The sequence below is a fragment of the Schistocerca piceifrons genome, chromosome 7 (genome assembly GCF_021461385.2).
Source record: "Schistocerca piceifrons isolate TAMUIC-IGC-003096 chromosome 7, iqSchPice1.1, whole genome shotgun sequence".
Taxonomy (NCBI): Eukaryota; Metazoa; Arthropoda; class Insecta; order Orthoptera; family Acrididae; genus Schistocerca; species Schistocerca piceifrons.
In genome coordinates, this window is record NC_060144.1 from 9,536,232 (window position 1) to 9,559,573 (window position 23,342).

The 23,342-nt window shown below is 48.2% G+C and overlaps 46 non-coding genes across 46 annotated transcripts; all 46 read left to right on the forward strand.

Annotated features, from left to right (window-relative positions):
- The first annotated feature begins 78 nt into the window (after positions 1-78).
- On the forward strand, positions 79-151 carry Trnar-ucg. Its single transcript has one exon. It is a non-coding gene; the product is annotated as a tRNA-Arg (tRNA).
- A 438-nt stretch (positions 152-589) lies between these two features.
- On the forward strand, positions 590-662 carry Trnak-cuu. The gene has a single exon. It is a non-coding gene; the product is annotated as a tRNA-Lys (tRNA).
- Positions 663-983: 321 nt separating this feature from the next.
- On the forward strand, positions 984-1,055 carry Trnat-agu. Its single transcript has one exon. It is a non-coding gene; the product is annotated as a tRNA-Thr (tRNA).
- A 563-nt stretch (positions 1,056-1,618) lies between these two features.
- Trnar-ucg lies at positions 1,619-1,691 on the forward strand. The gene has a single exon. It is a non-coding gene; the product is annotated as a tRNA-Arg (tRNA).
- A 438-nt stretch (positions 1,692-2,129) lies between these two features.
- On the forward strand, positions 2,130-2,202 carry Trnak-cuu. Its single transcript has one exon. It is a non-coding gene; the product is annotated as a tRNA-Lys (tRNA).
- Positions 2,203-2,523: 321 nt separating this feature from the next.
- On the forward strand, positions 2,524-2,595 carry Trnat-agu. Its single transcript has one exon. It is a non-coding gene; the product is annotated as a tRNA-Thr (tRNA).
- Positions 2,596-3,149: 554 nt separating this feature from the next.
- On the forward strand, positions 3,150-3,222 carry Trnar-ucg. The gene has a single exon. It is a non-coding gene; the product is annotated as a tRNA-Arg (tRNA).
- A 438-nt stretch (positions 3,223-3,660) lies between these two features.
- On the forward strand, positions 3,661-3,733 carry Trnak-cuu. Its single transcript has one exon. It is a non-coding gene; the product is annotated as a tRNA-Lys (tRNA).
- A 321-nt stretch (positions 3,734-4,054) lies between these two features.
- Positions 4,055-4,126, forward strand: Trnat-agu. The gene has a single exon. It is a non-coding gene; the product is annotated as a tRNA-Thr (tRNA).
- A 569-nt stretch (positions 4,127-4,695) lies between these two features.
- On the forward strand, positions 4,696-4,768 carry Trnar-ucg. Its single transcript has one exon. It is a non-coding gene; the product is annotated as a tRNA-Arg (tRNA).
- A 438-nt stretch (positions 4,769-5,206) lies between these two features.
- Trnak-cuu lies at positions 5,207-5,279 on the forward strand. Its single transcript has one exon. It is a non-coding gene; the product is annotated as a tRNA-Lys (tRNA).
- Positions 5,280-5,600: 321 nt separating this feature from the next.
- Trnat-agu lies at positions 5,601-5,672 on the forward strand. The gene has a single exon. It is a non-coding gene; the product is annotated as a tRNA-Thr (tRNA).
- A 563-nt stretch (positions 5,673-6,235) lies between these two features.
- Trnar-ucg lies at positions 6,236-6,308 on the forward strand. The gene has a single exon. It is a non-coding gene; the product is annotated as a tRNA-Arg (tRNA).
- A 438-nt stretch (positions 6,309-6,746) lies between these two features.
- Trnak-cuu lies at positions 6,747-6,819 on the forward strand. The gene has a single exon. It is a non-coding gene; the product is annotated as a tRNA-Lys (tRNA).
- A 321-nt stretch (positions 6,820-7,140) lies between these two features.
- Positions 7,141-7,212, forward strand: Trnat-agu. Its single transcript has one exon. It is a non-coding gene; the product is annotated as a tRNA-Thr (tRNA).
- Positions 7,213-7,775: 563 nt separating this feature from the next.
- On the forward strand, positions 7,776-7,848 carry Trnar-ucg. Its single transcript has one exon. It is a non-coding gene; the product is annotated as a tRNA-Arg (tRNA).
- A 438-nt stretch (positions 7,849-8,286) lies between these two features.
- Positions 8,287-8,359, forward strand: Trnak-cuu. Its single transcript has one exon. It is a non-coding gene; the product is annotated as a tRNA-Lys (tRNA).
- A 321-nt stretch (positions 8,360-8,680) lies between these two features.
- On the forward strand, positions 8,681-8,752 carry Trnat-agu. The gene has a single exon. It is a non-coding gene; the product is annotated as a tRNA-Thr (tRNA).
- A 563-nt stretch (positions 8,753-9,315) lies between these two features.
- Trnar-ucg lies at positions 9,316-9,388 on the forward strand. Its single transcript has one exon. It is a non-coding gene; the product is annotated as a tRNA-Arg (tRNA).
- Positions 9,389-9,826: 438 nt separating this feature from the next.
- On the forward strand, positions 9,827-9,899 carry Trnak-cuu. Its single transcript has one exon. It is a non-coding gene; the product is annotated as a tRNA-Lys (tRNA).
- A 321-nt stretch (positions 9,900-10,220) lies between these two features.
- On the forward strand, positions 10,221-10,292 carry Trnat-agu. The gene has a single exon. It is a non-coding gene; the product is annotated as a tRNA-Thr (tRNA).
- A 560-nt stretch (positions 10,293-10,852) lies between these two features.
- Positions 10,853-10,925, forward strand: Trnar-ucg. Its single transcript has one exon. It is a non-coding gene; the product is annotated as a tRNA-Arg (tRNA).
- A 438-nt stretch (positions 10,926-11,363) lies between these two features.
- Positions 11,364-11,436, forward strand: Trnak-cuu. Its single transcript has one exon. It is a non-coding gene; the product is annotated as a tRNA-Lys (tRNA).
- A 321-nt stretch (positions 11,437-11,757) lies between these two features.
- On the forward strand, positions 11,758-11,829 carry Trnat-agu. Its single transcript has one exon. It is a non-coding gene; the product is annotated as a tRNA-Thr (tRNA).
- Positions 11,830-12,374: 545 nt separating this feature from the next.
- Positions 12,375-12,447, forward strand: Trnar-ucg. The gene has a single exon. It is a non-coding gene; the product is annotated as a tRNA-Arg (tRNA).
- Positions 12,448-12,885: 438 nt separating this feature from the next.
- On the forward strand, positions 12,886-12,958 carry Trnak-cuu. Its single transcript has one exon. It is a non-coding gene; the product is annotated as a tRNA-Lys (tRNA).
- Positions 12,959-13,279: 321 nt separating this feature from the next.
- Trnat-agu lies at positions 13,280-13,351 on the forward strand. Its single transcript has one exon. It is a non-coding gene; the product is annotated as a tRNA-Thr (tRNA).
- Positions 13,352-13,896: 545 nt separating this feature from the next.
- On the forward strand, positions 13,897-13,969 carry Trnar-ucg. Its single transcript has one exon. It is a non-coding gene; the product is annotated as a tRNA-Arg (tRNA).
- Positions 13,970-14,407: 438 nt separating this feature from the next.
- Trnak-cuu lies at positions 14,408-14,480 on the forward strand. Its single transcript has one exon. It is a non-coding gene; the product is annotated as a tRNA-Lys (tRNA).
- A 321-nt stretch (positions 14,481-14,801) lies between these two features.
- Positions 14,802-14,873, forward strand: Trnat-agu. The gene has a single exon. It is a non-coding gene; the product is annotated as a tRNA-Thr (tRNA).
- A 545-nt stretch (positions 14,874-15,418) lies between these two features.
- Positions 15,419-15,491, forward strand: Trnar-ucg. Its single transcript has one exon. It is a non-coding gene; the product is annotated as a tRNA-Arg (tRNA).
- Positions 15,492-15,929: 438 nt separating this feature from the next.
- Positions 15,930-16,002, forward strand: Trnak-cuu. The gene has a single exon. It is a non-coding gene; the product is annotated as a tRNA-Lys (tRNA).
- A 321-nt stretch (positions 16,003-16,323) lies between these two features.
- Positions 16,324-16,395, forward strand: Trnat-agu. Its single transcript has one exon. It is a non-coding gene; the product is annotated as a tRNA-Thr (tRNA).
- Positions 16,396-16,959: 564 nt separating this feature from the next.
- Positions 16,960-17,032, forward strand: Trnar-ucg. The gene has a single exon. It is a non-coding gene; the product is annotated as a tRNA-Arg (tRNA).
- Positions 17,033-17,470: 438 nt separating this feature from the next.
- On the forward strand, positions 17,471-17,543 carry Trnak-cuu. The gene has a single exon. It is a non-coding gene; the product is annotated as a tRNA-Lys (tRNA).
- Positions 17,544-17,864: 321 nt separating this feature from the next.
- Positions 17,865-17,936, forward strand: Trnat-agu. Its single transcript has one exon. It is a non-coding gene; the product is annotated as a tRNA-Thr (tRNA).
- Positions 17,937-18,481: 545 nt separating this feature from the next.
- Positions 18,482-18,554, forward strand: Trnar-ucg. Its single transcript has one exon. It is a non-coding gene; the product is annotated as a tRNA-Arg (tRNA).
- A 438-nt stretch (positions 18,555-18,992) lies between these two features.
- On the forward strand, positions 18,993-19,065 carry Trnak-cuu. Its single transcript has one exon. It is a non-coding gene; the product is annotated as a tRNA-Lys (tRNA).
- Positions 19,066-19,386: 321 nt separating this feature from the next.
- Trnat-agu lies at positions 19,387-19,458 on the forward strand. Its single transcript has one exon. It is a non-coding gene; the product is annotated as a tRNA-Thr (tRNA).
- Positions 19,459-20,005: 547 nt separating this feature from the next.
- Positions 20,006-20,078, forward strand: Trnar-ucg. The gene has a single exon. It is a non-coding gene; the product is annotated as a tRNA-Arg (tRNA).
- Positions 20,079-20,516: 438 nt separating this feature from the next.
- On the forward strand, positions 20,517-20,589 carry Trnak-cuu. The gene has a single exon. It is a non-coding gene; the product is annotated as a tRNA-Lys (tRNA).
- A 321-nt stretch (positions 20,590-20,910) lies between these two features.
- Trnat-agu lies at positions 20,911-20,982 on the forward strand. Its single transcript has one exon. It is a non-coding gene; the product is annotated as a tRNA-Thr (tRNA).
- A 545-nt stretch (positions 20,983-21,527) lies between these two features.
- On the forward strand, positions 21,528-21,600 carry Trnar-ucg. The gene has a single exon. It is a non-coding gene; the product is annotated as a tRNA-Arg (tRNA).
- A 439-nt stretch (positions 21,601-22,039) lies between these two features.
- On the forward strand, positions 22,040-22,112 carry Trnak-cuu. The gene has a single exon. It is a non-coding gene; the product is annotated as a tRNA-Lys (tRNA).
- Positions 22,113-22,433: 321 nt separating this feature from the next.
- On the forward strand, positions 22,434-22,505 carry Trnat-agu. The gene has a single exon. It is a non-coding gene; the product is annotated as a tRNA-Thr (tRNA).
- Positions 22,506-23,068: 563 nt separating this feature from the next.
- Trnar-ucg lies at positions 23,069-23,141 on the forward strand. The gene has a single exon. It is a non-coding gene; the product is annotated as a tRNA-Arg (tRNA).
- Positions 23,142-23,342: the final 201 nt, after the last annotated feature.

Below are 23,342 nucleotides of genomic sequence, written 5' to 3' on the forward strand. Positions count from 1 at the left end.
TCAAAGATGGGAAATTCATTCCGGCAAGCGTACAAATGGCGAAAATGAGGTGTGTGTGGGGAAGCATATTGCGCCAGTGACCGTGTGGCCTAATGGATAAGGCGTCGGACTTCGGATCCGAAGATTGCAGGTTCGAATCCTGTCACGGTCGAGTTTTTCCAGTTCTGCAAAAGTTGCATGCTGTTTTACTGTGTTGTTTGAGTAGTACAAAATTAGTTGAAAGTTGCTGCTGTTCGCTTCCTGGCTGCAAACCGGCGCCTACCTGAAGCTCAAGCAAGACAAAGGGGTTGTGTAGCGAAATTTTCGGCACAGTGCCGATCAGGAGAGTTCTTTTGGAACTACTGCATCTGACTCAGGACCCAAGAGCTACGCCACAGGCGTCTGCGCACTGTCGAGCATGTGTGTTGAATAATGGTGCTGATAGCCACGTATCATTTCAAGTAGATTTGATGCCTTTCGGAGACAATTTTCCATTGAATAGGATTGTAGCTCATTTGTGGCAGCAGGAAATAAGCTGTAGTCAAAAGGATCTTCCATAGATGGTCGCAGGTCGCATAAATACTGTATGCCTCGTAACGCGTTGTGTGGAGCCCGGCTAGCTCGGTCGGTAGAGCATGAGACTCTTAATCTGAGGGTCGTGGGTTAGAGCCCCACGCTGGGCGGCGCTAAATTTTGTGTCTACGCGGATGCAACCTGCGCCCCTCTCGTGAGCCTTGCGTAATGAACGTAACGGGTTACGACGATGCCTAGCTTCGTATGAATATCAGAGGAATGATTTTTGAAGCTGAAAGTAACTCTGAAATGAAATAAATGTGTTGTTTTGGAATTTTAGGCGTACATCGATATCGTGTGAGATGTGTAGGAAAGCAGCAGCTGTGCTAACTAAATGCAAGTAATGGTCGCTAATGCGGTGCGTTTCCAGCTGAAGGGCTCCGATTCACTAGTCCATAAGAATAAAGTACCCGAAAAGGGCCCTAGGCGGCGCCTCCTTAGCTCAGTGGCAGAGCGCTGGTCTAGTAAACCAGAGGTCGTGAGTTCGATCCTCACAGGAGGCAAATGAATTTTGTAACAGCCCCATCTACCGTAGCGCTTTCGAAAAAAGTGGTCAAGGATAAAAAAAATTATGAATGGGTGCGGTATTTAAGAATTGCTCTCGCAAAAGAATAGTGCGAATGGTGCTATTAAAGTAGGCACCGGAAACTGTTGCTTTTGGCAGTCTCCGGAGAATGCCGACGTGAAATACTTAGTTCTTGTGATGTATTTTCTACCCCTGGTAGAGACCCTCGCGGTTGTCGTCGTCGTCGTCGTCGTCGTCGTCGTCGTCGGCGCCGCCGCCGCTTTGGTAACAGCGGCAACTCGCCATTGTATGACATAGGGTGAGGTACCTTCTGCAACCGACAGAGATGGCAGTAAGCGATTGAAGCTGATTTGCAACCTCTTGTTTGATCAGCGTCATAAGGGCTTGAATGTAACTTGCGATGGGACACAGCAAGAAGTAGCGTCGCCTTTTTAGTACTGAAATTGGAGATGGAGGATTGCGTCAAAGATGGGAAATTCATTCCGGCAAGCGTACAAATGGCGAAAATGAGGTGTGTGTGGGGAAGCATATTGCGCCAGTGACCGTGTGGGCTAATGGATAAGGCGTCGGACTTCGGATCCGAAGATTGCAGGTTCGAATCCTGTCACGGTCGAGTTTTTCCAGTTCTGCAAAAGTTGCATGCTGTTTTACTGTGTTGTTTGAGTAGTACAAAATTAGTTGAAAGTTGCTGCTGTTCGCTTCCTGGCTGCAAACCGGCGCCTACCTGAAGCTCAAGCAAGACAAAGGGGTTGTGTAGCGAAATTTTCGGCACAGTGCCGATCAGGAGAGTTCTTTTGGAACTACTGCATCTGACTCAGGACCCAAGAGCTACGCCACAGGCGTCTGCGCACTGTCGAGCATGTGTGTTGAATAATGGTGCTGATAGCCACGTATCATTTCAAGTAGATTTGATGCCTTTCGGAGACAATTTTCCATTGAATAGGATTGTAGCTCATTTGTGGCAGCAGGAAATAAGCTGTAGTCAAAAGGATCTTCCATAGATGGTCGCAGGTCGCATAAATACTGTATGCCTCGTAACGCGTTGTGTGGAGCCCGGCTAGCTCGGTCGGTAGAGCATGAGACTCTTAATCTGAGGGTCGTGGGTTAGAGCCCCACGCTGGGCGGCGCTAAATTTTGTGTCTACGCGGATGCAACCTGCGCCCCTCTCGTGAGCCTTGCGTAATGAACGTAACGGGTTACGACGATGCCTAGCTTCGTATGAATATCAGAGGAATGGTTTTTGAAGCTGAAAGTAACTCTGAAATGAAATAAATGTGTTGTTTTGGAATTTTAGGCGTACATCGATATCGTGTGAGATGTGTAGGAAAGCAGCAGCTGTGCTAACTAAATGCAAGTAATGGTCGCTAATGCGGTGCGTTTCCAGCTGAAGGGCTCCGATTCACTAGTTCATAAGAATAAAGTACCCGAAAAGGCCGCTAGGCGGCGCTTCCTTAGCTCAGTGGCAGAGCGCTGGTCTAGTAAACCAGAGGTCGTGAGTTCGATCCTCACAGGAGGCAAATGAATTTTGTAACAGCCCCATCTACCGTAGCGCTTTCGAAAAAAGTGGTCAAGGATTAAAAAAATTATGAATGGGTGCGGTATTTAAGAATTGCTCTCGCAAAAGATTAGTGCGAATGGTGCTATTAATGTAGGCACCGGAAACTGTTGCTTTTGGCAGTCTCCGGAGAATGCCGACGTTCTTGTGATGTATTTTCTACCCCTGGTAGAGACCCTCGCGGTTGTCGTCGTCGTCGTCGTCGTCGTCGTCGTCGTCGTCGGCGCCGCCGCCGCTTTGGTAACAGCGGCAACTCGCCATTGTATGACATAGGGTGAGGTACCTTCTGCAACCGACAGAGATGGCAGTAAGCGATTGAAGCTGATTTGCAACCTCTTGTTTGATCAGCGTCATAAGGGCTTGAATGTAACTTGCGATGGGACACAGCAAGAAGTAGCGTCGCCTTTTTAGTACTGAAATTGGAGATGGAGGATTGCGTCAAAGATGGGAAATTCATTCCGGCAAGCGTACAAATGGCGAAAATGAGGTGTGTGTGGGGAAGCATATTGCGCCAGTGACCGTGTGGCCTAATGGATAAGGCGTCGGACTTCGGATCCGAAGATTGCAGGTTCGAATCCTGTCACGGTCGAGTTTTTCCAGTTCTGCAAAAGTTGCATGCTGTTTTACTGTGTTGTTTGAGTAGTACAAAATTAGTTGAAAGTTGCTGCTGTTCGCTTCCTGGCTGCAAACCGGCGCCTACCTGAAGCTCAAGCAAGACAAAGGGGTTGTGTAGCGAAATTTTCGGCACAGTGCCGATCAGGAGAGTTCTTTTGGAACTACTGCATCTGACTCAGGACCCAAGAGCTACGCCACAGGCGTCTGCGCACTGTCGAGCATGTGTGTTGAATAATGGTGCTGATAGCCACGTATCATTTCAAGTAGATTTGATGCCTTTCGGAGACAATTTTCCATTGAATAGGATTGTAGCTCATTTGTGGCAGCAGGAAATAAGCTGTAGTCAAAAGGATCTTCCATAGATGGTCGCAGGTCGCATAAATACTGTATGCCTCGTAACGCGTTGTGTGGAGCCCGGCTAGCTCGGTCGGTAGAGCATGAGACTCTTAATCTGAGGGTCGTGGGTTAGAGCCCCACGCTGGGCGGCGCTAAATTTTGTGTCTACGCGGATGCAACCTGCGCCCCTCTCGTGAGCCTTGCGTAATGAACGTAACGGGTTACGACGATGCCTAGCTTCGTATGAATATCAGAGGAATGGTTTTTGAAGCTGAAAGTAACTCTGAAATGAAATAAATGTGTTGTTTTGGAATTTTAGGCGTACATCGATATCGTGTGAGATGTGTAGGAAAGCAGCAGCTGTGCTAACTAAATGCAAGTAATGGTCGCTAATGCGGTGCGTTTCCAGCTGAAGGGCTCCGATTCACTAGTCCATAAGAATAAAGTACCCGAAAAGGGCGCTAGGCGGCGCTTCCTTAGCTCAGTGGCAGAGCGCTGGTCTAGTAAACCAGAGGTCGTGAGTTCGATCCTCACAGGAGGCAAATGAATTTTGTAACAGCCCCATCTACCGTAGCGCTTTCGAAAAAAGTGGTCAAGGATTAAAAAAATTATGAATGGGTGCGGTATTTAAGAATTGCTCTCGCAAAAGATTAGTGCGAATGGTGCTATTAATGTAGGCACCGGAAACTGTTGCTTTTGGCAGTCTCCGGAGAATGCCGACGTGAAATACTTAGTTCTTGTGATGTATTTTCTACCCCTGGTAGAGACCCTCGCGGTTGTCGTCGTCGTCGTCGTCGTCGTCGTCGTCGTCGTCGGCGGCGCCGCCGCCGCTTTGGTAACAGCGGCAACTCGCCATTGTATGACATAGGGTGAGGTACCTTCTGCAACCGACAGAGATGGCAGTAAGCGATTGAAGCTGATTTGCAACCTCTTGTTTGATCAGCGTCATAAGGGCTTGAATGTAACTTGCGATGGGACACAGCAAGAAGTAGCGTCGCCTTTTTAGTACTGAAATTGGAGATGGAGGATTGCGTCAAAGATGGGAAATTCATTCCGGCAAGCGTACAAATGGCGAAAATGAGGTGTGTGTGGGGAAGCATATTGCGCCAGTGACCGTGTGGCCTAATGGATAAGGCGTCGGACTTCGGATGCGAAGATTGCAGGTTCGAATCCTGTCACGGTCGAGTTTTTCCAGTTCTGCAAAAGTTGCATGCTGTTTTACTGTGTTGTTTGAGTAGTACAAAATTAGTTGAAAGTTGCTGCTGTTCGCTTCCTGGCTGCAAACCGGCGCCTACCTGAAGCTCAAGCAAGACAAAGGGGTTGTGTAGCGAAATTTTCGGCACAGTGCCGATCAGGAGAGTTCTTTTGGAACTACTGCATCTGACTCAGGACCCAAGAGCTACGCCACAGGCGTCTGCGCACTGTCGAGCATGTGTGTTGAATAATGGTGCTGATAGCCACGTATCATTTCAAGTAGATTTGATGCCTTTCGGAGACAATTTTCCATTGAATAGGATTGTAGCTCATTTGTGGCAGCAGGAAATAAGCTGTAGTCAAAAGGATCTTCCATAGATGGTCGCAGGTCGCATAAATACTGTATGCCTCGTAACGCGTTGTGTGGAGCCCGGCTAGCTCGGTCGGTAGAGCATGAGACTCTTAATCTGAGGGTCGTGGGTTAGAGCCCCACGCTGGGCGGCGCTAAATTTTGTGTCTACGCGGATGCAACCTGCGCCCCTCTCGTGAGCCTTGCGTAATGAACGTAACGGGTTACGACGATGCCTAGCTTCGTATGAATATCAGAGGAATGGTTTTTGAAGCTGAAAGTAACTCTGAAATGAAATAAATGTGTTGTTTTGGAATTTTAGGCGTACATCGATATCGTGTGAGATGTGTAGGAAAGCAGCAGCTGTGCTAACAAAATGCAAGTAATGGTCGCTAATGCGGTGCGTTTCCAGCTGAAGGGCTCCGATTCACTAGTCCATAAGAATAAAGTACCCGAAAAGGGCGCTAGGCGGCGCTTCCTTAGCTCAGTGGCAGAGCGCTGGTCTAGTAAACCAGAGGTCGTGAGTTCGATCCTCACAGGAGGCAAATGAATTTTGTAACAGCCCCATCTACCGTAGCGCTTTCGAAAAAAGTGGTCAAGGATTAAAAAAATTATGAATGGGTGCGGTATTTAAGAATTGCTCTCGCAAAAGATTAGTGCGAATGGTGCTATTAATGTAGGCACCGGAAACTGTTGCTTTTGGCAGTCTCCGGAGAATGCCGACGTGAAATACTTAGTTCTTGTGATGTATTTTCTACCCCTGGTAGAGACCCTCGCGGTTGTCGTCGTCGTCGTCGTCGTCGTCGTCGTCGTCGGCGCCGCCGCCGCTTTGGTAACAGCGGCAACTCGCCATTGTATGACATAGGGTGAGGTACCTTCTGCAACCGACAGAGATGGCAGTAAGCGATTGAAGCTGATTTGCAACCTCTTGTTTGATCAGCGTCATAAGGGCTTGAATGTAACTTGCGATGGGACACAGCAAGAAGTAGCGTCGCCTTTTTAGTACTGAAATTGGAGATGGAGGATTGCGTCAAAGATGGGAAATTCATTCCGGCAAGCGTACAAATGGCGAAAATGAGGTGTGTGTGGGGAAGCATATTGCGCCAGTGACCGTGTGGCCTAATGGATAAGGCGTCGGACTTCGGATCCGAAGATTGCAGGTTCGAATCCTGTCACGGTCGAGTTTTTCCAGTTCTGCAAAAGTTGCATGCTGTTTTACTGTGTTGTTTGAGTAGTACAAAATTAGTTGAAAGTTGCTGCTGTTCGCTTCCTGGCTGCAAACCGGCGCCTACCTGAAGCTCAAGCAAGACAAAGGGGTTGTGTAGCGAAATTTTCGGCACAGTGCCGATCAGGAGAGTTCTTTTGGAACTACTGCATCTGACTCAGGACCCAAGAGCTACGCCACAGGCGTCTGCGCACTGTCGAGCATGTGTGTTGAATAATGGTGCTGATAGCCACGTATCATTTCAAGTAGATTTGATGCCTTTCGGAGACAATTTTCCATTGAATAGGATTGTAGCTCATTTGTGGCAGCAGGAAATAAGCTGTAGTCAAAAGGATCTTCCATAGATGGTCGCAGGTCGCATAAATACTGTATGCCTCGTAACGCGTTGTGTGGAGCCCGGCTAGCTCGGTCGGTAGAGCATGAGACTCTTAATCTGAGGGTCGTGGGTTAGAGCCCCACGCTGGGCGGCGCTAAATTTTGTGTCTACGCGGATGCAACCTGCGCCCCTCTCGTGAGCCTTGCGTAATGAACGTAACGGGTTACGACGATGCCTAGCTTCGTATGAATATCAGAGGAATGATTTTTGAAGCTGAAAGTAACTCTGAAATGAAATAAATGTGTTGTTTTGGAATTTTAGGCGTACATCGATATCGTGTGAGATGTGTAGGAAAGCAGCAGCTGTGCTAACTAAATGCAAGTAATGGTCGCTAATGCGGTGCGTTTCCAGCTGAAGGGCTCCGATTCACTAGTCCATAAGAATAAAGTACCCGAAAAGGGCGCTAGGCGGCGCCTCCTTAGCTCAGTGGCAGAGCGCTGGTCTAGTAAACCAGAGGTCGTGAGTTCGATCCTCACAGGAGGCAAATGAATTTTGTAACAGCCCCATCTACCGTAGCGCTTTCGAAAAAAGTGGTCAAGGATAAAAAAAATTATGAATGGGTGCGGTATTTAAGAATTGCTCTCGCAAAAGAATAGTGCGAATGGTGCTATTAAAGTAGGCACCGGAAACTGTTGCTTTTGGCAGTCTCCGGAGAATGCCGACGTGAAATACTTAGTTCTTGTGATGTATTTTCTACCCCTGGTAGAGACCCTCGCGGTTGTCGTCGTCGTCGTCGTCGTCGTCGTCGTCGTCGGCGCCGCCGCCGCTTTGGTAACAGCGGCAACTCGCCATTGTATGACATAGGGTGAGGTACCTTCTGCAACCGACAGAGATGGCAGTAAGCGATTGAAGCTGATTTGCAACCTCTTGTTTGATCAGCGTCATAAGGGCTTGAATGTAACTTGCGATGGGACACAGCAAGAAGTAGCGTCGCCTTTTTAGTACTGAAATTGGAGATGGAGGATTGCGTCAAAGATGGGAAATTCATTCCGGCAAGCGTACAAATGGCGAAAATGAGGTGTGTGTGGGGAAGCATATTGCGCCAGTGACCGTGTGGCCTAATGGATAAGGCGTCGGACTTCGGATCCGAAGATTGCAGGTTCGAATCCTGTCACGGTCGAGTTTTTCCAGTTCTGCAAAAGTTGCATGCTGTTTTACTGTGTTGTTTGAGTAGTACAAAATTAGTTGAAAGTTGCTGCTGTCCGCTTCCTGGCTGCAAACCGGCGCCTACCTGAAGCTCAAGCAAGACAAAGGGGTTGTGTAGCGAAATTTTCGGCACAGTGCCGATCAGGAGAGTTCTTTTGGAACTACTGCATCTGACTCAGGACCCAAGAGCTACGCCACAGGCGTCTGCGCACTGTCGAGCATGTGTGTTGAATAATGGTGCTGATAGCCACGTATCATTTCAAGTAGATTTGATGCCTTTCGGAGACAATTTTCCATTGAATAGGATTGTAGCTCATTTGTGGCAGCAGGAAATAAGCTGTAGTCAAAAGGATCTTCCATAGATGGTCGCAGGTCGCATAAATACTGTATGCCTCGTAACGCGTTGTGTGGAGCCCGGCTAGCTCGGTCGGTAGAGCATGAGACTCTTAATCTGAGGGTCGTGGGTTAGAGCCCCACGCTGGGCGGCGCTAAATTTTGTGTCTACGCGGATGCAACCTGCGCCCCTCTCGTGAGCCTTGCGTAATGAACGTAACGGGTTACGACGATGCCTAGCTTCGTATGAATATCAGAGGAATGGTTTTTGAAGCTGAAAGTAACTCTGAAATGAAATAAATGTGTTGTTTTGGAATTTTAGGCGTACATCGATATCGTGTGAGATGTGTAGGAAAGCAGCAGCTGTGCTAACAAAATGCAAGTAATGGTCGCTAATGCGGTGCGTTTCCAGCTGAAGGGCTCCGATTCACTAGTCCATAAGAATAAAGTACCCGAAAAGGGCGCTAGGCGGCGCTTCCTTAGCTCAGTGGCAGAGCGCTGGTCTAGTAAACCAGAGGTCGTGAGTTCGATCCTCACAGGAGGCAAATGAATTTTGTAACAGCCCCATCTACCGTAGCGCTTTCGAAAAAAGTGGTCAAGGATTAAAAAAATTATGAATGGGTGCGGTATTTAAGAATTGCTCTCGCAAAAGATTAGTGCGAATGGTGCTATTAATGTAGGCACCGGAAACTGTTGCTTTTGGCAGTCTCCGGAGAATGCCGACGTGAAATACTTAGTTCTTGTGATGTATTTTCTACCCCTGGTAGAGACCCTCGCGGTTGTCGTCGTCGTCGTCGTCGTCGTCGTCGTCGTCGGCGCCGCCGCCGCTTTGGTAACAGCGGCAACTCGCCATTGTATGACATAGGGTGAGGTACCTTCTGCAACCGACAGAGATGGCAGTAAGCGATTGAAGCTGATTTGCAACCTCTTGTTTGATCAGCGTCATAAGGGCTTGAATGTAACTTGCGATGGGACACAGCAAGAAGTAGCGTCGCCTTTTTAGTACTGAAATTGGAGATGGAGGATTGCGTCAAAGATGGGAAATTCATTCCGGCAAGCGTACAAATGGCGAAAATGAGGTGTGTGTGGGGAAGCATATTGCGCCAGTGACCGTGTGGCCTAATGGATAAGGCGTCGGACTTCGGATCCGAAGATTGCAGGTTCGAATCCTGTCACGGTCGAGTTTTTCCAGTTCTGCAAAAGTTGCATGCTGTTTTACTGTGTTGTTTGAGTAGTACAAAATTAGTTGAAAGTTGCTGCTGTTCGCTTCCTGGCTGCAAACCGGCGCCTACCTGAAGCTCAAGCAAGACAAAGGGGTTGTGTAGCGAAATTTTCGGCACAGTGCCGATCAGGAGAGTTCTTTTGGAACTACTGCATCTGACTCAGGACCCAAGAGCTACGCCACAGGCGTCTGCGCACTGTCGAGCATGTGTGTTGAATAATGGTGCTGATAGCCACGTATCATTTCAAGTAGATTTGATGCCTTTCGGAGACAATTTTCCATTGAATAGGATTGTAGCTCATTTGTGGCAGCAGGAAATAAGCTGTAGTCAAAAGGATCTTCCATAGATGGTCGCAGGTCGCATAAATACTGTATGCCTCGTAACGCGTTGTGTGGAGCCCGGCTAGCTCGGTCGGTAGAGCATGAGACTCTTAATCTGAGGGTCGTGGGTTAGAGCCCCACGCTGGGCGGCGCTAAATTTTGTGTCTACGCGGATGCAACCTGCGCCCCTCTCGTGAGCCTTGCGTAATGAACGTAACGGGTTACGACGATGCCTAGCTTCGTATGAATATCAGAGGAATGATTTTTGAAGCTGAAAGTAACTCTGAAATGAAATAAATGTGTTGTTTTGGAATTTTAGGCGTACATCGATATCGTGTGAGATGTGTAGGAAAGCAGCAGCTGTGCTAACTAAATGCAAGTAATGGTCGCTAATGCGGTGCGTTTCCAGCTGAAGGGCTCCGATTCACTAGTCCATAAGAATAAAGTACCCGAAAAGGGCGCTAGGCGGCGCCTCCTTAGCTCAGTGGCAGAGCGCTGGTCTAGTAAACCAGAGGTCGTGAGTTCGATCCTCACAGGAGGCAAATGAATTTTGTAACAGCCCCATCTACCGTAGCGCTTTCGAAAAAAGTGGTCAAGGATAAAAAAAATTATGAATGGGTGCGGTATTTAAGAATTGCTCTCGCAAAAGAATAGTGCGAATGGTGCTATTAAAGTAGGCACCGGAAACTGTTGCTTTTGGCAGTCTCCGGAGAATGCCGACGTGAAATACTTAGTTCTTGTGATGTATTTTCTACCCCTGGTAGAGACCCTCGCGGTTGTCGTCGTCGTCGTCGTCGTCGTCGTCGTCGGCGCCGCCGCCGCTTTGGTAACAGCGGCAACTCGCCATTGTATGACATAGGGTGAGGTACCTTCTGCAACCGACAGAGATGGCAGTAAGCGATTGAAGCTGATTTGCAACCTCTTGTTTGATCAGCGTCATAAGGGCTTGAATGTAACTTGCGATGGGACACAGCAAGAAGTAGCGTCGCCTTTTTAGTACTGAAATTGGAGATGGAGGATTGCGTCAAAGATGGGAAATTCATTCCGGCAAGCGTACAAATGGCGAAAATGAGGTGTGTGTGGGGAAGCATATTGCGCCAGTGACCGTGTGGCCTAATGGATAAGGCGTCGGACTTCGGATCCGAAGATTGCAGGTTCGAATCCTGTCACGGTCGAGTTTTTCCAGTTCTGCAAAAGTTGCATGCTGTTTTACTGTGTTGTTTGAGTAGTACAAAATTAGTTGAAAGTTGCTGCTGTCCGCTTCCTGGCTGCAAACCGGCGCCTACCTGAAGCTCAAGCAAGACAAAGGGGTTGTGTAGCGAAATTTTCGGCACAGTGCCGATCAGGAGAGTTCTTTTGGAACTACTGCATCTGACTCAGGACCCAAGAGCTACGCCACAGGCGTCTGCGCACTGTCGAGCATGTGTGTTGAATAATGGTGCTGATAGCCACGTATCATTTCAAGTAGATTTGATGCCTTTCGGAGACAATTTTCCATTGAATAGGATTGTAGCTCATTTGTGGCAGCAGGAAATAAGCTGTAGTCAAAAGGATCTTCCATAGATGGTCGCAGGTCGCATAAATACTGTATGGCTCGTAACGCGTTGTGTGGAGCCCGGCTAGCTCAGTCGGTAGAGCATGAGACTCTTAATCTGAGGGTCGTGGGTTCGAGCCCCACGCTGGGCGGCGCTAAATTTTGTGTCTACGCGGATGCAACCTGCGCCCCTCTCGTGAGCCTTGCGTAATGAACGTAACGGGTTACGACGATGCCTAGCTTCGTATGAATATCAGAGGAATGGTTTTTGAAGCTGAAAGTAACTCTGAAATGAAATAAATGTGTTGTTTTGGAATTTTAGGCGTACATCGATATCGTGTGAGATGTGTAGGAAAGCAGCAGCTGTGCTAACAAAATGCAAGTAATGGTCGCTAATGCGGTGCGTTTCCAGCTGAAGGGCTCCGATTCACTAGTCCATAAGAATAAAGTACCCGAAAAGGGCGCTAGGCGGCGCCTCCTTAGCTCAGTGGCAGAGCGCTGGTCTAGTAAACCAGAGGTCGTGAGTTCGATCCTCACAGGAGGCAAATGAATTTTGTAACAGCCCCATCTACCGTAGCGCTTTCGAAAAAAGTGGTCAAGGATAAAAAAAATTATGAATGGGTGCGGTATTTAAGAATTGCTCTCGCAAAAGAATAGTGCGAATGGTGCTATTAAAGTAGGCACCGGAAACTGTTGCTTTTGGCAGTCTCCGGAGAATGCCGACGTGAAATACTTAGTTCTTGTGATGTATTTTCTACCCCTGGTAGAGACCCTCGCGGTTGTCGTCGTCGTCGTCGGCGCCGCCGCCGCTTTGGTAACAGCGGCAACTCGCCATTGTATGACATAGGGTGAGGTACCTTCTGCAACCGACAGAGATGGCAGTAAGCGATTGAAGCTGATTTGCAACCTCTTGTTTGATCAGCGTCATAAGGGCTTGAATGTAACTTGCGATGGGACACAGCAAGAAGTAGCGTCGCCTTTTTAGTACTGAAATTGGAGATGGAGGATTGCGTCAAAGATGGGAAATTCATTCCGGCAAGCGTACAAATGGCGAAAATGAGGTGTGTGTGGGGAAGCATATTGCGCCAGTGACCGTGTGGCCTAATGGATAAGGCGTCGGACTTCGGATCCGAAGATTGCAGGTTCGAATCCTGTCACGGTCGAGTTTTTCCAGTTCTGCAAAAGTTGCATGCTGTTTTACTGTGTTGTTTGAGTAGTACAAAATTAGTTGAAAGTTGCTGCTGTCCGCTTCCTGGCTGCAAACCGGCGCCTACCTGAAGCTCAAGCAAGACAAAGGGGTTGTGTAGCGAAATTTTCGGCACAGTGCCGATCAGGAGAGTTCTTTTGGAACTACTGCATCTGACTCAGGACCCAAGAGCTACGCCACAGGCGTCTGCGCACTGTCGAGCATGTGTGTTGAATAATGGTGCTGATAGCCACGTATCATTTCAAGTAGATTTGATGCCTTTCGGAGACAATTTTCCATTGAATAGGATTGTAGCTCATTTGTGGCAGCAGGAAATAAGCTGTAGTCAAAAGGATCTTCCATAGATGGTCGCAGGTCGCATAAATACTGTATGGCTCGTAACGCGTTGTGTGGAGCCCGGCTAGCTCAGTCGGTAGAGCATGAGACTCTTAATCTGAGGGTCGTGGGTTCGAGCCCCACGCTGGGCGGCGCTAAATTTTGTGTCTACGCGGATGCAACCTGCGCCCCTCTCGTGAGCCTTGCGTAATGAACGTAACGGGTTACGACGATGCCTAGCTTCGTATGAATATCAGAGGAATGGTTTTTGAAGCTGAAAGTAACTCTGAAATGAAATAAATGTGTTGTTTTGGAATTTTAGGCGTACATCGATATCGTGTGAGATGTGTAGGAAAGCAGCAGCTGTGCTAACAAAATGCAAGTAATGGTCGCTAATGCGGTGCGTTTCCAGCTGAAGGGCTCCGATTCACTAGTCCATAAGAATAAAGTACCCGAAAAGGGCGCTAGGCGGCGCCTCCTTAGCTCAGTGGCAGAGCGCTGGTCTAGTAAACCAGAGGTCGTGAGTTCGATCCTCACAGGAGGCAAATGAATTTTGTAACAGCCCCATCTACCGTAGCGCTTTCGAAAAAAGTGGTCAAGGATAAAAAAAATTATGAATGGGTGCGGTATTTAAGAATTGCTCTCGCAAAAGAATAGTGCGAATGGTGCTATTAAAGTAGGCACCGGAAACTGTTGCTTTTGGCAGTCTCCGGAGAATGCCGACGTGAAATACTTAGTTCTTGTGATGTATTTTCTACCCCTGGTAGAGACCCTCGCGGTTGTCGTCGTCGTCGTCGGCGCCGCCGCCGCTTTGGTAACAGCGGCAACTCGCCATTGTATGACATAGGGTGAGGTACCTTCTGCAACCGACAGAGATGGCAGTAAGCGATTGAAGCTGATTTGCAACCTCTTGTTTGATCAGCGTCATAAGGGCTTGAATGTAACTTGCGATGGGACACAGCAAGAAGTAGCGTCGCCTTTTTAGTACTGAAATTGGAGATGGAGGATTGCGTCAAAGATGGGAAATTCATTCCGGCAAGCGTACAAATGGCGAAAATGAGGTGTGTGTGGGGAAGCATATTGCGCCAGTGACCGTGTGGCCTAATGGATAAGGCGTCGGACTTCGGATCCGAAGATTGCAGGTTCGAATCCTGTCACGGTCGAGTTTTTCCAGTTCTGCAAAAGTTGCATGCTGTTTTACTGTGTTGTTTGAGTAGTACAAAATTAGTTGAAAGTTGCTGCTGTCCGCTTCCTGGCTGCAAACCGGCGCCTACCTGAAGCTCAAGCAAGACAAAGGGGTTGTGTAGCGAAATTTTCGGCACAGTGCCGATCAGGAGAGTTCTTTTGGAACTACTGCATCTGACTCAGGACCCAAGAGCTACGCCACAGGCGTCTGCGCACTGTCGAGCATGTGTGTTGAATAATGGTGCTGATAGCCACGTATCATTTCAAGTAGATTTGATGCCTTTCGGAGACAATTTTCCATTGAATAGGATTGTAGCTCATTTGTGGCAGCAGGAAATAAGCTGTAGTCAAAAGGATCTTCCATAGATGGTCGCAGGTCGCATAAATACTGTATGGCTCGTAACGCGTTGTGTGGAGCCCGGCTAGCTCAGTCGGTAGAGCATGAGACTCTTAATCTGAGGGTCGTGGGTTCGAGCCCCACGCTGGGCGGCGCTAAATTTTGTGTCTACGCGGATGCAACCTGCGCCCCTCTCGTGAGCCTTGCGTAATGAACGTAACGGGTTACGACGATGCCTAGCTTCGTATGAATATCAGAGGAATGGTTTTTGAAGCTGAAAGTAACTCTGAAATGAAATAAATGTGTTGTTTTGGAATTTTAGGCGTACATCGATATCGTGTGAGATGTGTAGGAAAGCAGCAGCTGTGCTAACAAAATGCAAGTAATGGTCGCTAATGCGGTGCGTTTCCAGCTGAAGGGCTCCGATTCACTAGTCCATAAGAATAAAGTACCCGAAAAGGGCGCTAGGCGGCGCCTCCTTAGCTCAGTGGCAGAGCGCTGGTCTAGTAAACCAGAGGTCGTGAGTTCGATCCTCACAGGAGGCAAATGAATTTTGTAACAGCCCCATCTACCGTAGCGCTTTCGAAAAAAGTGGTCAAGGATAAAAAAAATTATGAATGGGTGCGGTATTTAAGAATTGCTCTCGCAAAAGAATAGTGCGAATGGTGCTATTAAAGTAGGCACCGGAAACTGTTGCTTTTGGCAGTCTCCGGAGAATGCCGACGTGAAATACTTAGTTCTTGTGATGTATTTTCTACCCCTGGTAGAGACCCTCGCGGTTGTCGTCGTCGTCGTCGGCGCCGCCGCCGCTTTGGTAACAGCGGCAACTCGCCATTGTATGACATAGGGTGAGGTACCTTCTGCAACCGACAGAGATGGCAGTAAGCGATTGAAGCTGATTTGCAACCTCTTGTTTGATCAGCGTCATAAGGGCTTGAATGTAACTTGCGATGGGACACAGCAAGAAGTAGCGTCGCCTTTTTAGTACTGAAATTGGAGATGGAGGATTGCGTCAAAGATGGGAAATTCATTCCGGCAAGCGTACAAATGGCGAAAATGAGGTGTGTGTGGGGAAGCATATTGCGCCAGTGACCGTGTGGCCTAATGGATAAGGCGTCGGACTTCGGATCCGAAGATTGCAGGTTCGAATCCTGTCACGGTCGAGTTTTTCCAGTTCTGCAAAAGTTGCATGCTGTTTTACTGTGTTGTTTGAGTAGTACAAAATTAGTTGAAAGTTGCTGCTGTTCGCTTCCTGGCTGCAAACCGGCGCCTACCTGAAGCTCAAGCAAGACAAAGGGGTTGTGTAGCGAAATTTTCGGCACAGTGCCGATCAGGAGAGTTCTTTTGGAACTACTGCATCTGACTCAGGACCCAAGAGCTACGCCACAGGCGTCTGCGCACTGTCGAGCATGTGTGTTGAATAATGGTGCTGATAGCCACGTATCATTTCAAGTAGATTTGATGCCTTTCGGAGACAATTTTCCATTGAATAGGATTGTAGCTCATTTGTGGCAGCAGGAAATAAGCTGTAGTCAAAAGGATCTTCCATAGATGGTCGCAGGTCGCATAAATACTGTATGCCTCGTAACGCGTTGTGTGGAGCCCGGCTAGCTCGGTCGGTAGAGCATGAGACTCTTAATCTGAGGGTCGTGGGTTAGAGCCCCACGCTGGGCGGCGCTAAATTTTGTGTCTACGCGGATGCAACCTGCGCCCCTCTCGTGAGCCTTGCGTAATGAACGTAACGGGTTACGACGATGCCTAGCTTCGTATGAATATCAGAGGAATGGTTTTTGAAGCTGAAAGTAACTCTGAAATGAAATAAATGTGTTGTTTTGGAATTTTAGGCGTACATCGATATCGTGTGAGATGTGTAGGAAAGCAGCAGCTGTGCTAACTAAATGCAAGTAATGGTCGCTAATGCGGTGCGTTTCCAGCTGAAGGGCTCCGATTCACTAGTCCATAAGAATAAAGTACCCGAAAAGGGCGCTAGGCGGCGCTTCCTTAGCTCAGTGGCAGAGCGCTGGTCTAGTAAACCAGAGGTCGTGAGTTCGATCCTCACAGGAGGCAAATGAATTTTGTAACAGCCCCATCTACCGTAGCGCTTTCGAAAAAAGTGGTCAAGGATTAAAAAAAATTATGAATGGGTGCGGTATTTAAGAATTGCTCTCGCAAAAGATTAGTGCGAATGGTGCTATTAATGTAGGCACCGGAAACTGTTGCTTTTGGCAGTCTCCGGAGAATGCCGACGTGAAATACTTAGTTCTTGTGATGTATTTTCTACCCCTGGTAGAGACCCTCGCGGTTGTCGTCGTCGTCGTCGTCGTCGTCGTCGTCGTCGGCGCCGCCGCCGCTTTGGTAACAGCGGCAACTCGCCATTGTATGACATAGGGTGAGGTACCTTCTGCAACCGACAGAGATGGCAGTAAGCGATTGAAGCTGATTTGCAACCTCTTGTTTGATCAGCGTCATAAGGGCTTGAATGTAACTTGCGATGGGACACAGCAAGAAGTAGCGTCGCCTTTTTAGTACTGAAATTGGAGATGGAGGATTGCGTCAAAGATGGGAAATTCATTCCGGCAAGCGTACAAATGGCGAAAATGAGGTGTGTGTGGGGAAGCATATTGCGCCAGTGACCGTGTGGCCTAATGGATAAGGCGTCGGACTTCGGATCCGAAGATTGCAGGTTCGAATCCTGTCACGGTCGAGTTTTTCCAGTTCTGCAAAAGTTGCATGCTGTTTTACTGTGTTGTTTGAGTAGTACAAAATTAGTTGAAAGTTGCTGCTGTTCGCTTCCTGGCTGCAAACCGGCGCCTACCTGAAGCTCAAGCAAGACAAAGGGGTTGTGTAGCGAAATTTTCGGCACAGTGCCGATCAGGAGAGTTCTTTTGGAACTACTGCATCTGACTCAGGACCCAAGAGCTACGCCACAGGCGTCTGCGCACTGTCGAGCATGTGTGTTGAATAATGGTGCTGATAGCCACGTATCATTTCAAGTAGATTTGATGCCTTTCGGAGACAATTTTCCATTGAATAGGATTGTAGCTCATTTGTGGCAGCAGGAAATAAGCTGTAGTCAAAAGGATCTTCCATAGATGGTCGCAGGTCGCATAAATACTGTATGGCTCGTAACGCGTTGTGTGGAGCCCGGCTAGCTCAGTCGGTAGAGCATGAGACTCTTAATCTGAGGGTCGTGGGTTCGAGCCCCACGCTGGGCGGCGCTAAATTTTGTGTCTACGCGGATGCAACCTGCGCCCCTCTCGTGAGCCTTGCGTAATGAACGTAACGGGTTACGACGATGCCTAGCTTCGTATGAATATCAGAGGAATGGTTTTTGAAGCTGAAAGTAACTCTGAAATGAAATAAATGTGTTGTTTTGGAATTTTAGGCGTACATCGATATCGTGTGAGATGTGTAGGAAAGCAGCAGCTGTGCTAACAAAATGCAAGTAATGGTCGCTAATGCGGTGCGTTTCCAGCTGAAGGGCTCCGATTCACTAGTCCATAAGAATAAAGTACCCGAAAAGGGCGCTAGGCGGCGCCTCCTTAGCTCAGTGGCAGAGCGCTGGTCTAGTAAACCAGAGGTCGTGAGTTCGATCCTCACAGGAGGCAAATGAATTTTGTAACAGCCCCATCTACCGTAGCGCTTTCGAAAAAAGTGGTCAAGGATAAAAAAAATTATGAATGGGTGCGGTATTTAAGAATTGCTCTCGCAAAAGAATAGTGCGAATGGTGCTATTAAAGTAGGCACCGGAAACTGTTGCTTTTGGCAGTCTCCGGAGAATGCCGACGTGAAATACTTAGTTCTTGTGATGTATTTTCTACCCCTGGTAGAGACCCTCGCGGTTGTCGTCGTCGTCGTCGGCGCCGCCGCCGCTTTGGTAACAGCGGCAACTCGCCATTGTATGACATAGGGTGAGGTACCTTCTGCAACCGACAGAGATGGCAGTAAGCGATTGAAGCTGATTTGCAACCTCTTGTTTGATCAGCGTCATAAGGGCTTGAATGTAACTTGCGATGGGACACAGCAAGAAGTAGCGTCGCCTTTTTAGTACTGAAATTGGAGATGGAGGATTGCGTCAAAGATGGGAAATTCATTCCGGCAAGCGTACAAATGGCGAAAATGAGGTGTGTGTGGGGAAGCATATTGCGCCAGTGACCGTGTGGCCTAATGGATAAGGCGTCGGACTTCGGATCCGAAGATTGCAGGTTCGAATCCTGTCACGGTCGAGTTTTTCCAGTTCTGCAAAAGTTGCATGCTGTTTTACTGTGTTGTTTGAGTAGTACAAAATTAGTTGAAAGTTGCTGCTGTCCGCTTCCTGGCTGCAAACCGGCGCCTACCTGAAGCTCAAGCAAGACAAAGGGGTTGTGTAGCGAAATTTTCGGCACAGTGCCGATCAGGAGAGTTCTTTTGGAACTACTGCATCTGACTCAGGACCCAAGAGCTACGCCACAGGCGTCTGCGCACTGTCGAGCATGTGTGTTGAATAATGGTGCTGATAGCCACGTATCATTTCAAGTAGATTTGATGCCTTTCGGAGACAATTTTCCATTGAATAGGATTGTAGCTCATTTGTGGCAGCAGGAAATAAGCTGTAGTCAAAAGGATCTTCCATAGATGGTCGCAGGTCGCATAAATACTGTATGGCTCGTAACGCGTTGTGTGGAGCCCGGCTAGCTCAGTCGGTAGAGCATGAGACTCTTAATCTGAGGGTCGTGGGTTCGAGCCCCACGCTGGGCGGCGCTAAATTTTGTGTCTACGCGGATGCAACCTGCGCCCCTCTCGTGAGCCTTGCGTAATGAACGTAACGGGTTACGACGATGCCTAGCTTCGTATGAATATCAGAGGAATGGTTTTTGAAGCTGAAAGTAACTCTGAAATGAAATAAATGTGTTGTTTTGGAATTTTAGGCGTACATCGATATCGTGTGAGATGTGTAGGAAAGCAGCAGCTGTGCTAACAAAATGCAAGTAATGGTCGCTAATGCGGTGCGTTTCCAGCTGAAGGGCTCCGATTCACTAGTCCATAAGAATAAAGTACCCGAAAAGGGCGCTAGGCGGCGCCTCCTTAGCTCAGTGGCAGAGCGCTGGTCTAGTAAACCAGAGGTCGTGAGTTCGATCCTCACAGGAGGCAAATGAATTTTGTAACAGCCCCATCTACCGTAGCGCTTTCGAAAAAAGTGGTGCAAGGATAAAAAAAATTATGAATGGGTGCGGTATTTAAGAATTGCTCTCGCAAAAGAATAGTGCGAATGGTGCTATTAAAGTAGGCACCGGAAACTGTTGCTTTTGGCAGTCTCCGGAGAATGCCGACGTGAAATACTTAGTTCTTGTGATGTATTTTCTACCCCCTGGTAGAGACCCTCGCGGTTGTCGTCGTCGTCGTCGGCGCCGCCGCCGCTTTGGTAACAGCGGCAACTCGCCATTGTATGACATAGGGTGAGGTACCTTCTGCAACCGACAGAGATGGCAGTAAGCGATTGAAGCTGATTTGCAACCTCTTGTTTGATCAGCGTCATAAGGGCTTGAATGTAACTTGCGATGGGACACAGCAAGAAGTAGCGTCGCCTTTTTAGTACTGAAATTGGAGATGGAGGATTGCGTCAAAGATGGGAAATTCATTCCGGCAAGCGTACAAATGGCGAAAATGAGGTGTGTGTGGGGAAGCATATTGCGCCAGTGACCGTGTGGCCTAATGGATAAGGCGTCGGACTTCGGATCCGAAGATTGCAGGTTCGAATCCTGTCACGGTCGAGTTTTTCCAGTTCTGCAAAAGTTGCATGCTGTTTTACTGTGTTGTTTGAGTAGTACAAAATTAGTTGAAAGTTGCTGCTGTCCGCTTCCTGGCTGCAAACCGGCGCCTACCTGAAGCTCAAGCAAGACAAAGGGGTTGTGTAGCGAAATTTTCGGCACAGTGCCGATCAGGAGAGTTCTTTTGGAACTACTGCATCTGACTCAGGACCCAAGAGCTACGCCACAGGCGTCTGCGCACTGTCGAGCATGTGTGTTGAATAATGGTGCTGATAGCCACGTATCATTTCAAGTAGATTTGATGCCTTTCGGAGACAATTTTCCATTGAATAGGATTGTAGCTCATTTGTGGCAGCAGGAAATAAGCTGTAGTCAAAAGGATCTTCCATAGATGGTCGCAGGTCGCATAAATACTGTATGGCTCGTAACGCGTTGTGTGGAGCCCGGCTAGCTCAGTCGGTAGAGCATGAGACTCTTAATCTGAGGGTCGTGGGTTCGAGCCCCACGCTGGGCGGCGCTAAATTTTGTGTCTACGCGGATGCAACCTGCGCCCCTCTCGTGAGCCTTGCGTAATGAACGTAACGGGTTACGACGATGCCTAGCTTCGTATGAATATCAGAGGAATGGTTTTTGAAGCTGAAAGTAACTCTGAAATGAAATAAATGTGTTGTTTTGGAATTTTAGGCGTACATCGATATCGTGTGAGATGTGTAGGAAAGCAGCAGCTGTGCTAACAAAATGCAAGTAATGGTCGCTAATGCGGTGCGTTTCCAGCTGAAGGGCTCCGATTCACTAGTCCATAAGAATAAAGTACCCGAAAAGGGCGCTAGGCGGCGCCTCCTTAGCTCAGTGGCAGAGCGCTGGTCTAGTAAACCAGAGGTCGTGAGTTCGATCCTCACAGGAGGCAAATGAATTTTGTAACAGCCCCATCTACCGTAGCGCTTTCGAAAAAAGTGGTCAAGGATAAAAAAAATTATGAATGGGTGCGGTATTTAAGAATTGCTCTCGCAAAAGAATAGTGCGAATGGTGCTATTAAAGTAGGCACCGGAAACTGTTGCTTTTGGCAGTCTCCGGAGAATGCCGACGTGAAATACTTAGTTCTTGTGATGTATTTTCTACCCCTGGTAGAGACCCTCGCGGTTGTCGTCGTCGTCGTCGGCGCCGCCGCCGCTTTGGTAACAGCGGCAACTCGCCATTGTATGACATAGGGTGAGGTACCTTCTGCAACCGACAGAGATGGCAGTAAGCGATTGAAGCTGATTTGCAACCTCTTGTTTGATCAGCGTCATAAGGGCTTGAATGTAACTTGCGATGGGACACAGCAAGAAGTAGCGTCGCCTTTTTAGTACTGAAATTGGAGATGGAGGATTGCGTCAAAGATGGGAAATTCATTCCGGCAAGCGTACAAATGGCGAAAATGAGGTGTGTGTGGGGAAGCATATTGCGCCAGTGACCGTGTGGCCTAATGGATAAGGCGTCGGACTTCGGATCCGAAGATTGCAGGTTCGAATCCTGTCACGGTCGAGTTTTTCCAGTTCTGCAAAAGTTGCATGCTGTTTTACTGTGTTGTTTGAGTAGTACAAAATTAGTTGAAAGTTGCTGCTGTTCGCTTCCTGGCTGCAAACCGGCGCCTACCTGAAGCTCAAGCAAGACAAAGGGGTTGTGTAGCGAAATTTTCGGCACAGTGCCGATCAGGAGAGTTCTTTTGGAAACTACTGCATCTGACTCAGGACCCAAGAGCTACGCCACAGGCGTCTGCGCACTGTCGAGCATGTGTGTTGAATAATGGTGCTGATAGCCACGTATCATTTCAAGTAGATTTGATGCCTTTCGGAGACAATTTTCCATTGAATAGGATTGTAGCTCATTTGTGGCAGCAGGAAATAAGCTGTAGTCAAAAGGATCTTCCATAGATGGTCGCAGGTCGCATAAATACTGTATGCCTCGTAACGCGTTGTGTGGAGCCCGGCTAGCTCGGTCGGTAGAGCATGAGACTCTTAATCTGAGGGTCGTGGGTTAGAGCCCCACGCTGGGCGGCGCTAAATTTTGTGTCTACGCGGATGCAACCTGCGCCCCTCTCGTGAGCCTTGCGTAATGAACGTAACGGGTTACGACGATGCCTAGCTTCGTATGAATATCAGAGGAATGGTTTTTGAAGCTGAAAGTAACTCTGAAATGAAATAAATGTGTTGTTTTGGAATTTTAGGCGTACATCGATATCGTGTGAGATGTGTAGGAAAGCAGCAGCTGTGCTAACTAAATGCAAGTAATGGTCGCTAATGCGGTGCGTTTCCAGCTGAAGGGCTCCGATTCACTAGTCCATAAGAATAAAGTACCCGAAAAGGGCGCTAGGCGGCGCTTCCTTAGCTCAGTGGCAGAGCGCTGGTCTAGTAAACCAGAGGTCGTGAGTTCGATCCTCACAGGAGGCAAATGAATTTTGTAACAGCCCCATCTACCGTAGCGCTTTCGAAAAAAGTGGTCAAGGATTAAAAAAAATTATGAATGGGTGCGGTATTTAAGAATTGCTCTCGCAAAAGATTAGTGCGAATGGTGCTATTAATGTAGGCACCGGAAACTGTTGCTTTTGGCAGTCTCCGGAGAATGCCGACGTGAAATACTTAGTTCTTGTGATGTATTTTCTACCCTGGTAGAGACCCTCGCGGTTGTCGTCGTCGTCGTCGTCGTCGTCGTCGTCGTCGGCGCCGCCGCCGCTTTGGTAACAGCGGCAACTCGCCATTGTATGACATAGGGTGAGGTACCTTCTGCAACCGACAGAGATGGCAGTAAGCGATTGAAGCTGATTTGCAACCTCTTGTTTGATCAGCGTCATAAGGGCTTGAATGTAACTTGCGATGGGACACAGCAAGAAGTAGCGTCGCCTTTTTAGTACTGAAATTGGAGATGGAGGATTGCGTCAAAGATGGGAAATTCATTCCGGCAAGCGTACAAATGGCGAAAATGAGGTGTGTGTGGGGAAGCATATTGCGCCAGTGACCGTGTGGCCTAATGGATAAGGCGTCGGACTTCGGATCCGAAGATTGCAGGTTCGAATCCTGTCACGGTCGAGTTTTTCCAGTTCTGCAAAAGTTGCATGCTGTTTTACTGTGTTGTTTGAGTAGTACAAAATTAGTTGAAAGTTGCTGCTGTTCGCTTCCTGGCTGCAAACCGGCGCCTACCTGAAGCTCAAGCAAGACAAAGGGGTTGTGTAGCGAAATTTTCGGCACAGTGCCGATCAGGAGAGTTCTTTTGGAACTACTGCATCTGAC